We start from the raw sequence: 12,234 nt of genomic DNA, 5'->3' as shown, positions 1-12,234 counted from the left end.
AAACTGCCCTTTGCCTTTCTTGCAGGGCAGACAGGAAGTTTCACAAATGAAGGTTCCCAGCAACCACGGTATCTCAAGGCTTCTCTGGGTGTTGAGTCAGGAACTGCCAGTACTTGGGTGTGCCCCTTGGGGAGCTGCCCAGCTGGTGCGTGGGGAGCAGTCTGGAATGAGAGCACTGCACCAGGCAAAGAATGCCTCCCCACATTTCACAATTGATGGGTTGACCTGGGGGTGGGAGGAGGGATTGTGTCTTTATTGGAGTGGGACCACTTTTGTGTTTTTTTTTTTTTTTTTTTGCTGACATAGAGGCACCAACTGTCTGCCGGGTCTAAGGAGAAGATGGCCCAATGCTCTTTCCCTGGCTATCTTGGGAACAGATATGGGCAGCTGTTGGGTATTTAACCCAGGTAACAGGTGGGAACACATGCTCATTGTCCTCTAAAGGTTTATAAATTGCAGCCATGAGCATCCCAGACCCTTGCAAAGTGGAACACTAGTCATTTTTATACCTGGGTTGGAAATTCATGGCTGCTTTAAAAAAATTATTATGGTACATATATATAAATAGACAATTTCCGATTTTAACCATGATTAAGTGGTATTCAGCAGTATTAATTTCATTCAGTGGTATTAATTCAGTGTCATTAATTATATGTACAATGTTGTGCTACCATCCCCACCATGTATTATGGTAGTGTTTCCATCACCCTGAATAGAAATTCTGTACTCGTTAACCAGTAACTCCCCATTCCCTTTCCCTCCTCAAACTCTGGTAACCCATAATTTACTTGCTGTCTCTATGATTTTTAAAATTCTATTTCATATAAGGGAGATCATATATTGGTCCTTTTGTGTCTGGCTTATTTCACTAGATATGAATGAACATGTAGTTGACATGTATCAGAACTTCATTCCTTTTCAGGATTAAATAATGTTCCATTTTATGTATATATCACATTTTGTTTAGCCATTCAGCTGTTGATAGACACTTACATTTTGGTTATTTTGATTAATGTAGCTATGAACATTGGTGTGCAAATACCTGTTTGAGATCCTGCTTTCAATAATTTTGGGTAGATACCTAGAAGTGGGATTGCTGAGTCATAATTCTCTTTGACTCTGAGGAACCCTTGACTGATTCTTTTAATAGCACCTGGTTGACTTTAACTTTCCTATTACACAGAAATCCTGGTAAGAGAAAACTCCTTAGTTTATATGTTGAAAAAAATTCCCATGATTAGAAAAGTATCAGTTAAAAGTATTTTTTAGCTATAATTTTCTTAAATTACAACTGTGACCTTTTCACAATTAATGATGACAGAAAAAAACTCATACCTTATAATTCTCATTGCTTATAATTCTCTTCCCTCCTCCTAGGGAGGCTGTTCATAGGAATCAGATCTTTTGTTTGTTAAGATCAACTTCCTTGTCATAAGGCCTCTCCTGAACATGAGGACGGAGTTCAGTGATGGGTGTGGAAATGCAAGATTGGAGAGGTGGGGCAGAGCTAAGAGCTCTGCTTCAGGAAGGGAGCGCCCAAGATGGTCAAAGTCCCTGCATCGAGTGAAGAAAGCTAAGCTGAGCAAGGTTGACATCTGCTTGGGGAGGGTTAAGACAGCAACCGTGAAGGCAGAGGGCAGGGTTTGGGAAGAAAAGACATGTTTGATAGGATTATTTGGAATAAAATGCTCTGCACTGTATAATGTAAGCCATGCCCTTTGTTCCCCCTAGAAAATCTAGACTCTAGAATTCTAGTCTCTACAGTAAAATATTCATTTCTCACTATTGTGTGGAGTAGTCCATTTTCATTTAGAGATTCAGTTTAAAGTCAAACCGTTGAGATTGAAGCAGGGAGGGGATAAGGCTCATGGTTGGGGCTCAGCCACATCTTGATTATATAAAGGTATTAAATACTCATTTAAAATATTCAAAACACATGTAGACACATACAAAGTAAAACGTGAAATCTACACTCCCTCTGTTGTGATAAATTCTGCTGTTCAGTGTTAACCTAGCCAGGATGAATTGTTTGGTGTGTATACTACAATCGTTTTTCTAAGCATATATGGACACACAAGGGATTAGTGGAGTATTTGGCTCAATTCTCAAGGTTGAAAATAATTTTCACTTAGAATTTTGAAGGTATTACTCCTTTGGCTACTTCTTTTGCTTAATGTTAAAATTAATCGCTGAATAGTTTAAACATGCTTGGTATGTGAATTTGAAAGGCAAAAAAAGGATATAAAATTTAGTCTCCTTGCCCCTGATATACCACCAGTAGCTTAGTTTCCTTCATTGGTGGGATTCACTGCTCCTGAATTTTTTCCAGGTATTTTCTGTAATCTGTATGTTTACCAATATACATATACATGTTGAATTTATGAAACTGCTGCTTTTGAAGTTAAAAACTCACGAGTCTTGGGAGGACAAGAGTGGCTAAGTGGCAGAGCTCTTGCCTGTCATGCCAGAGACCCAGGTTTGATTCCCGGTACCTGCCCATACCACCCCCCTCCCAAAAAAATAGAAAAATCATGAGTCTTAGTCTAACATATATATGTATATCTATGAATCCAATCTATTTAAATTAATTTATTTTTTTAAATGTTTCTTTGACAAAACAACATACCAACATTCTTAACATACAAACATTCCATATATAGTATACAATCAATAGCTTACAATATCATCACATAGTAGCATACTTATCACCATGATAATTTTTTAGAAAACTTGCATCACTCCAGAAAAAGAAATAAAAAGAAAAAAGAAAAAACTAATACATACCATACACCTTACCCCTCGTTCTCACTGACCACTAGTATTTCCATCTACCCAACATATTTTAACCTTTGTTCCCCCATTATGTTTATTTTTTTATTCATATTTTTTACTCATCTGTCCATATCCTAGATAAAGGGAACATCAGACACAAGGTTTTCACAATCACACAGTCATATTGTAAAATTTATATCTTTATACAATCATCTTCAAGAAACAAGGCTACTGGAGAACAGCTTGACAGTTTCAGGTACTTCCCTTTAGCCACTCAAATACACCATAAACTGAAAAGGGATATCTATATAATGTGCAAGAATAACCTCCAGAATAACCTCTCGACTCTGTTTGAAATCTCTCAGCTACTGACACTTTATTTTGTCTCATTTCTCTTCCCTCTTTCAGTCAAGAAGGTTTTCTCAATCCCTTGATGCCGAGTCCCAGCTCATTCTAGGATTTCTGTCCCACACTGCCAGGGATGTTTACACCCCTGGGACTCATGTCCCATGCAGAGAGTGGGGAGGGCAGTGAGTTCACTTGCCATGCTGGCTGAGAGAGACAGAGAGAGGCTACATCTGAACAACAAAAGAGGTTCTCTGGTGGTGACTCTTAGGCCGAATTTAAGTAGGCTTAGCTTATTCTTTGCAGGGATAAGTTTCATAGAAACGAACCCCAAGATTGAGGGTTTGGCCTATTGATTTGGTTGTCCCCACTGCTTGTGAGAATATCAGGAATTCTCCAAATGGGGAAGTTGAATTTTTCCCCCTTTCCCGTCATCCCCCCAAGAACACTTTGCAAATAGTTCTTTATTCACTATTCAAATCACTCTGGGATTTATTGGGGCATCAAACTAACCTGGACAAATCTACAAAAATCTCATGCCCTATTCAAGGGTCCATGTATTTATGGTGTTTAATTAAACTGTCCATATTAGGTAAATTAGGAAATGCACTAGTCAAAATATAAATTTTGTACCAAATAAACATTTCTTGCTTTAGTCTCACACGGAAGTTGAAGTTTTAAAATATGAATTACCATATATTTCCAAAACAAAAGAGCATTCCTCTGTTCTTCCTCATAAAAAACATTTTTTAATTTGTATATTTAGTCACTATCATGGTTATGTTCATGTGTCAACTTGGCCAAGTGGTGGTACCTGTTTGTCTGGTTGGGCAAGCGCTGGCCTGCCTGTTGCCATGAAGACATTTCATAGAATTAAATCATGATCATGTCAACTATATCCACAGCTGATTACATTTGTAATCAGCCAAAGGGGAGTGTCTTCTGCAATGAGTAATGCTTAATCTGATCACTGGAAGCCTTTTAAGGAGGATTCAGAAGAGACAGGCTCTTCCTGTCTCAGCTGGTGAGCCTCTCCTGTGGAGTTTGTCCAGACCCTCCATCGGAATTGTCGGCTTCACAACCTGCCCTGTGGATTTTGGACTCTGCGTTCCCGTGGTCACGTGAGACACTTTCATAAATTTTATATTTGTGAGTGTTTTCAGTTGATTCTGTTTCTTTAGAGAACCCTAACTAATACAGTCACTATATGAATCTTATATTTGCATGCTATATACATTTAGTACAAATCTCATTTAGGGCATCTTGGAATCTCCTTATATCAGTGTACATATAGCTGCTTCATTCTTTCTAATTTTTATTTTGTGCCTATTTGTTTTCATGGCAAACTTTATTGTATCTAAAATTTACATGCAGAGGGTGTGAGGGTAGTTCAGTGGTAGAATTCTCACCTGTCATGCAGGAGAGACCCAAGTTCGATTCCAGGCCCATATACTTCCCAAACCAACCAACCAACAAACAAAATTCAACAAATGGTGATTCAATAATGGGATACTCACATGGAAAAAGAATGAAATGTGACCCCACCATACAGCATACAAAAAAATTTACAGACAATAAAACTGACTTTTCCTTTCGATATACAGTTCTTTGAGGTTTTAAAAAGTATCCAAACCATATACCGTTTTTCATTTTTATTCTGACAATTCATATACAAATTTTCCACGGGCTAGACATTACTTAGGTAAAATGAAGGCAAGTAGACATTATTTTAGCACTACTGCACTGACAATAATTATACCTCTTAACTCCTTAACAAATGGAACACTCTGTTGAACCTATCATATCCAGCCTGTTTGTGTGATATGATTCAAATGTACAAAAATAAAAAGTAGACATAGGGAGTAACTCATCTAATAGATTTCAAATTAAATATTAGCCAAGGCTATTTATTTAAAAAATATTATGACGCAAATTTCCCTAGTAGACATTTAAAAATTCTTAAAATTAAGGGGAGTTCACTTGCTTAAATATTTGAAATACAACTTTATACTGACTCTAAATGCAAAGAAATGGGAATGACAGTAGCAAACAAGACTTCACCACTGAATATTGTGATGTGACTGTAGCAATGTTATATTTGACACTCAAAAAGGAAACAACTGCCTTTCAAAAACAGCTAAATATGCAGTCCCAAAAATGAAGGTTTTTTTTTTTTAACTGCCACATTCATGCCAAAACCTATTCATTTCCTTCAGTATGTCAAAGATTAAGCACATGCTCTGCTCAGCTGTACACTGAAGTGGCAAATGCATTACACCATTGACATCAAAGGACTGTTGCCTATCAAACTAGACTTTGGACCCTGGGCTTCCGCTGCATTTTCTCATGGGCTGTCATCTTCATCTGGAAGAGCAGTTGTCTGAGTCATGCTCAATTTGTGCTACCAAAGCTGGTCCCATGACAACGTCTAGTGGACATTGCAGGCATGGCAATAAACTCCAAGCTAGGGTCTCCAATCAGTTTTCTAGTAAGCCAAAGGAAGGGCTTTTCAAAATTGTAGTTACTTTTGGCAGAAATGTCATAGTACTGAAGATTCTTCCTTTGGTGGAAGATGATGGATTTTGCTGACTTTCCTCTTCTTAATATCTACGTCATGGCTGCACAACACGATAGGGATGTTTTTACACACTTGTGCCAGATCTCTATGCCAGCTAGGCACATTATTGTAAGTGATTCTTTTTTTTTTTTTTTTTTTTTAAACATGGGCAGGCACCGGGAATCGAACCTGGGTCCTCTGGCATGGCAGGCAAGCATTCTTAAGCCTGCCCGTTAGTGATTCTTAATGTTACCTCAAACATTGTAATGTCACCCTGGGCTTGGACATAATAGCCATGTCTCAGTCTACCAAGTTTCTCCTGACTAGCTGTATCTATACAGTGAATTTACTAGGTCCTCTGTTGGGATGGAACACAAGGGGATGGATCTCAACCTCCATGGTAACTACATACTTCTCAAATTCACCAGCCACATGACGGTCTACCAATGCAGTTTATCTAATACCCCAGACCTTTGGGTTTAAACCCCATGTTTAAACTCAACTTGGGGGTGGGCCATGTGGCTCAGCAGACAGAGTTCTCACCTGCCATGCAGGAGACCCGGGTTCAATTCCCTGTACCTGCCCATGCAAAAAAAAAAGTAAACTCGAATTGGGATTCTCCTTGCGCAGCCACTGCGGTGGAGATTTCAGAAGTATCTCCATCCCCTGACTGACTCTATGGGTATTTTTTTCCGAATAATAAAAGAGGATTTATTATTTATCAAAAACATTCTAAGTTATTATTAAAATAAACAAAATTGCCTAGAAGTATTGCAAAACAATTTTCTGTGAAGGTTTTTAGAGAAAGTCTACATTTTTGCTCTGTAATATATAAAAACATGGCATATATTATACTGAAAAACCCATTTAAATGAATGAATGAGCACTAAAATCTCAGCATTAAAATTTATCAGTATGATGTATTTCCAAAATAATACCTGAAAATTGTAAAGTACTATATTGCTAATAATTGAGATGAGATAGCTACAGTAATAGTTAATTATTTGCAGAGGGAAATTAAAATTCATTCCATGGTCATTATTCATTATATGAGCCATAGAAAGTCTGTTGCAAATTCGAACATCTAAATAATTTAGCACATGCAAGTATGATTATATTATCACTCTCTTTGACAGCTTGAGCCTAAGTAAGAAGGTGCTTACTCCAGAAGATCAGGATATACAGGACAACCCAGAGGAAGTTCAGCCAAACTCAGAGCATTTACCTAATTATGAGAAGAAAAGTTACCATCATCTGATCCTTTAATTTTTTCCTCACAGTTTCTTTAAATTTTTTCTTGTAGTGTTACTGAGCAGCTTAATATAAGAAAGTGTGGAAAAGTTTGAAAATTGAGGATATTTAGGATTCTTTTATTCTCAAAAAGAAAATGTAGGAAATATTAACATGACACAAAATTCAAATCAGGCGCATCATTTCAAGACTGGAAAAATGTGTTTATTTTAGAATTATACTCAACTCTGGGAATGCAGTCCTTTCTATGGCCAGGAAATTTTTTAAAAATTAAAAAAAATTTTTAAATTAAAAAAAAAGTTGTCTTCAATCCTGTGTAGAGTTCATTAGGTTCATAGTTCACAAATATGCAAATAACTTAGAAAATCTTGGTAGCAATAGGGGTGGATCACCAGAGCAAGTCTTTTCGTGCATAAACTGCAGAGACAGTAAATGCAGCTGCAACAATGCTGGCACTTTGCTGGAGTTTGGTGATGGGGTAGATGCTGTATACATGAACCACTGCTGAAGCGATTTTCTTGGCGGGCATTTCCTTCCCATATGTTCTTAGGATGGATGCAAATGCCTGTCAATCTAAAGTGTTCACATCATCTGCAGTGGACATGTTAGGGTGCCTGTCACCATTTATCTTAATGTCTAGGGGCCCATCCTTCCAAAGGGAAAATCTATTTCAGGATCATCAATTTGTATGGAGGCGCATTCAAGATCCAAAAGGACTCCATCCAAAGTCTCTGACTGTACTCCACCTTTCACTAATAATGCTTCTGCCTGGCTGAAAGGCCTAGCATAGCTCGGATCTGTTTAGGATACAATTGCAAAAGCAGTTTAGTTATTGCATGAGCTTTTGGCTCTCTATCTAGCGCACCCAGAGTAAGATTTGACTCCTATTGCAGAATGGCTCTTGTGTGATCTCCTGAACCAAATGTCATATCTAGAAAAATCTGCTTTTTTTGTGATGCCAAGCAATGAACGACCTCATCCACCATTACTGGAATATGTAATTTAGCCACAGCTTCAGAATCTCCATCTTGAGATCTGTGTAACTTTTGAGCTCTGGTTTTATCTATTTGTTCCTAAGCTTCACATTCATTATATCTTTCTGCTGTAGTGTTTTTTTCTGTTTGTTTTGTTCTTTACCAGACAACTAAGTTAAGAATTGCAGATACCAACTAGCATGAAAGAAGTTCTTCATAGACTCTACAAAAATATGGGTATTGAAACACTGTGTTGGTCAACAAATCTAGGGCACTGATATTTCTTAGTAGGCCTCTAACTCAGGCCAGTGATGATCACTGAAGTGCCAGAGAAACTGAATTTGCTGTATATCTAGGTCCCAGGCCACGGGGAAACTCTCCATGGGTTTTAATGCTTGTATAGACTTGTGTACCCACTACCACCATCAGGAAACAAATATTTCATATGTATCCTTGCAACCACTGTCAACATCAAAAACAAAATACTACTGGCACCCCAGGATCTCCTCTCAGACCCCTCTTCTCACTTCTATTTCCTGCACCCAAGATAATGTTTTCCTTGATTTCTAACACCACTAATTGGTTTTAGAATGGAATCATATAGTGCACATTCTGTTGTCTGACCTCTAATGCTCAGTATTATGTTAGATTCATCTAGGTTGTCACGTGATTACTGTAGAGCAATTAATTGTATATTTCATGGTACGATAGCATTTTTTTGCCATACAGACTTAAAGAGATTTTATATAGATCAATATATTAAACAGTGTTTTTCATGATTTCTGGACTTAACATTATACTTAGAAAGTTCTACAGTACTTCAAGATGTCAAGATAAATTCATGCTTTTTTCTGGTACTTTAATAATTTCATTTTTTAGGGTTAAATATTTGAAATCTATATTGACTTTAGGAGTAAGGAAATAATTTTTTCAAGATATCAAACTATTATTCAAATACTAATTATTGAGTTACTCGTTTACTCCTCATAGGAACTTAGCAGTAGATACATTATATATTTTCATTTTACATAAGAAGAAATTGAAACATGCAAGTTAAGCAATTTCCTCCATTACAGAGCTGGGGTTAGAATCCAGTTAGTTGATTTTCATTTCCATGCTTTTATTCCCTTATTCCCTGTGCTACACCATCATTCTATATAGGAGGAACCCATCCAATATCTTGAATATGAGAAAAATGCTCTGTTTAATTATAACACATATTATTCAAATATTTGTCAGAGTGAATTTGTTTACTTAGGAGTCTCATTAGCAGGCAGTTAACAGGTGATGAGGGAATCTGGCACCTCACCTTCATTTTCTCAGCCCTTCTCTTTGTTAAAAAAAGGCCTCATTTTTTTTCATTTTAAACTTCTTTTGTGTGTGAAATATAATATATACAACAAAGTGAAATGTCAAAGTACATTTTAACAGGTAGTTATAGAACAAATTTCAATGTATGGTACGGGTTACAGTTCCACAATTTCAGGTTTTTTCTTTTAGCTGGTCTAAGACACTGGAGACTAAAAAGAAATATCAGTGTAACGATTTAGTAGTCATGCTCATTTGTTAAATCCTATCTTCTTTGTTACAACTCCTCCTTCGCGTTTGATCCTTTTCACAATCTTTATGATATTTGGGCAATGACCGTTCTAACTTCTTCATGTATGGGGAAGGGGATGAAACTGGTTGATGCTCTTGGAGAACATGGTAACTCTGGGTTTCAGGACTTATCTAGAAAAGAGGCCTTACTCTTGAAAGAAGATTTAAATCTCATCCCAGTGTTGGTTTTCCCTTCAAAATGACTGTTATTAAATTTTTGAGTCATCAGTGTCAGGCCCAGGGTTGCTAAGGATTCCACACAAGATAGCAAGTCAAAGATTAACAGATTTATTGAAGGGATAAAGCAAGGAGGAAGCAGGTGGGAGAGTGAAGGGGAGAAAGCAGGTAGGAGCCTGAAATCCCACCTGGAGAGCCAGCAGGAAGAAAGAGAAAACGGCTCCAGCTTCTTGTTTTGGGAGCTGTGTTTTAAAGGGATAGTGATACTAGGAGGGGAGGGTGCCCACTAGGTGGCTTGTTGTTTCCTGATTGGATGGGGGCTTGTAACAGGTTTATATCTGGATCCTTGGACCTGCCAAGGGGGGCTGAGGGGGGCTTCGCATCAAGTGTTTCTTTTACTCTTAGACTTTTCTTTCTGAGACCTATCAATCACGTGTGTAAGTATCTCTAGGACCTGTCATGTAAACAAACACAAAACTGTTAAAATGAAATTGAACAGCTTTAAAAAATTTAACAGGGTATGTCTCAGAGAAAAGAAGGAAGTGCTACACATATTGCAGTTGGAGTCCAGGATAAAGGACAAGAAGGCTGGGCTCAACCTCCAGTTCTGATGCTGAGATCATATGACTCTGGGCAAATCATTTTTTTCTGTTTCTTGTGCATGGCTAACATAATAATGATGTAGCACCTTGCTTTTCTCTCAGTTTACTTGCTTAGAGTGCATACAGTGGAAACTTTATTAAAAACAATGATTACTTCACCCACCCACCCATTTTTCTAAAGAAAAGGCCCCAGATGGGAGTTACACCAAGCTGAAAAGTTAGCTAAATTCCAGGGTGAGTCATCATCTAAGTTTAGACTCTGATATGTAGACCTTTCACCCAGTGGACATTTTCCAACTATTTTATACCTTCAATTTATGTAGCCTTAAGACATTCTCTTGCAAATTTAAATATCAGAAGCATAACGTGTTTTAAAGTGTTCTGATGAAATGCACTGAAACACTATAGTAACACAAGCATTTTGATCTGTTCCAGATCTTTATTACTTTATTACTTCTATATACACACACAGAGAGAGAGAGAGAGAGAGAAGGACCAAGAGGCAGTGTGGGTGGTGACATGGGCATGGGCTTTAGAGTCAGGAAAGCTCAAATGCTGCCATGTACAAGCTGTGTTACATGGGATGAGATTCTTAGCCTCTCTGGGCATAAGGTTTAAAATTTTTATTTTAAATTCGCATATAGTAAAATTCACCCTTTGTATATATTTCTTTGGGTTTTGACAAAAGCATAGAGTCATGCATATGTACATCACCACAGCTCTATCATCTCCTGCCCCCCCCAATCTCTTGTGTTGTTCTTTTGTAATCAACTCCTTTCCCCACCTTAAAAATCCCAGAAGCCACTGGTATGTTCTCCCTCCCTATAGTTCTGTCTTTTTCAGAGTTCCATAGCAATAGAATCATGCCATGCATTGCCTTTGGATCTGGGTCTTTCACTTTGCAAAATGTACTTGAGGTTGTTGCATATATCGGTAGTTGTCCTTTTTCATGGCTGAGTAGTATTTTTTATTGTGTGGATGCACCACAGTTTTTTTAACCATTCACTGACTGAAGGCCAACAGAATTTTGGTAATTTGTGTTTTCAAAGAATTTGTCCATTTTTCTGCATTATTGAATTTATTGGCATAATAGCTGATAGTTAGCATTCCCTCTTTCTCCTGATGAACTTTGTTAAGAGTTTTATCAATTTTATTAATCTTTTCAAAAAAATCAAATTTTAGGTTTGTTGATTTTTCTCTATCATTTTATATTTTTTATTTGTGTTTTTGTCTTTATTATTTCATTCCTTTTACTTATTTTGATTTTCATTTACTCTTCTTTTTCTGGCCCCTAATATAAGGATGCAGTGCCATAAATTTCCTTCTTAGTACTGCTTTTAGCTGTAGCCCACAAATTTTGGTATGCTCTGTTTTTATTTTCTTTCAGCATAAATATTTATAGCTTCTCTTATGCATTCTTCTTTGACTCATGAGTTATTTAGAAATGAATAGCTCAGTTTCCAAATATGTTGGGATGTTCTAGGTAGTCTTCTGTTTTTTCTTTTTAGCAAAAATCCGTTTATACATTCCTTTCAATTATGGCCATACATTTTTTTAAATATACAAATCACATCCCAAAACCCCAAATAATTTTTCTAAACAAATGAAAAACAAATTCAAATCATTAACATTTTTTTAAAATCATAGCAAATTATATATATTTTTAGCTTTATTTTATTTACTTATTTTTGTATGCTGTATGACTGAGGTCACATTTCATTCTTTTTCCATGTGAGTATCCCCTTATTGCAGCACCATTTGCTGAACTTTTGTTTGCTTGCTTGTTTTTTTTTTTTTTAACTTTTTTATTGTATGGTATAACATGTATACAAAGCAAAGAAATAAAAAAAGTAATCCTTTTCAAAGCACTCTTCAACAAGAAGTTACAGGACAGATCCCAGAGTTTGTTATGGGCTACCATACGATCCTCTCAGATTTTTTTTCCTTCTAGCTGCTC

The 12,234-nt window shown here is 36.9% G+C and overlaps 1 pseudogene; it reads right to left on the bottom strand.

Moving 5' to 3' along the window:
- Window positions 1-1,460: 1,460 nt before the first annotated feature.
- LOC143656820 (12S rRNA N(4)-cytidine methyltransferase METTL15 pseudogene) lies at window positions 1,461-9,561 on the bottom strand (annotated as a pseudogene).
- Between the last annotated feature and the right edge of the window lie 2,673 nt (window positions 9,562-12,234).

This window comes from Tamandua tetradactyla, chromosome 15 (genome assembly GCF_023851605.1).
Source record: "Tamandua tetradactyla isolate mTamTet1 chromosome 15, mTamTet1.pri, whole genome shotgun sequence".
Classification (NCBI taxonomy): domain Eukaryota; kingdom Metazoa; phylum Chordata; class Mammalia; order Pilosa; family Myrmecophagidae; genus Tamandua; species Tamandua tetradactyla.
The sequence above is the reverse complement of the archived record's forward strand: the minus strand, read 5'-3'. Positions and strand labels throughout refer to the sequence as shown.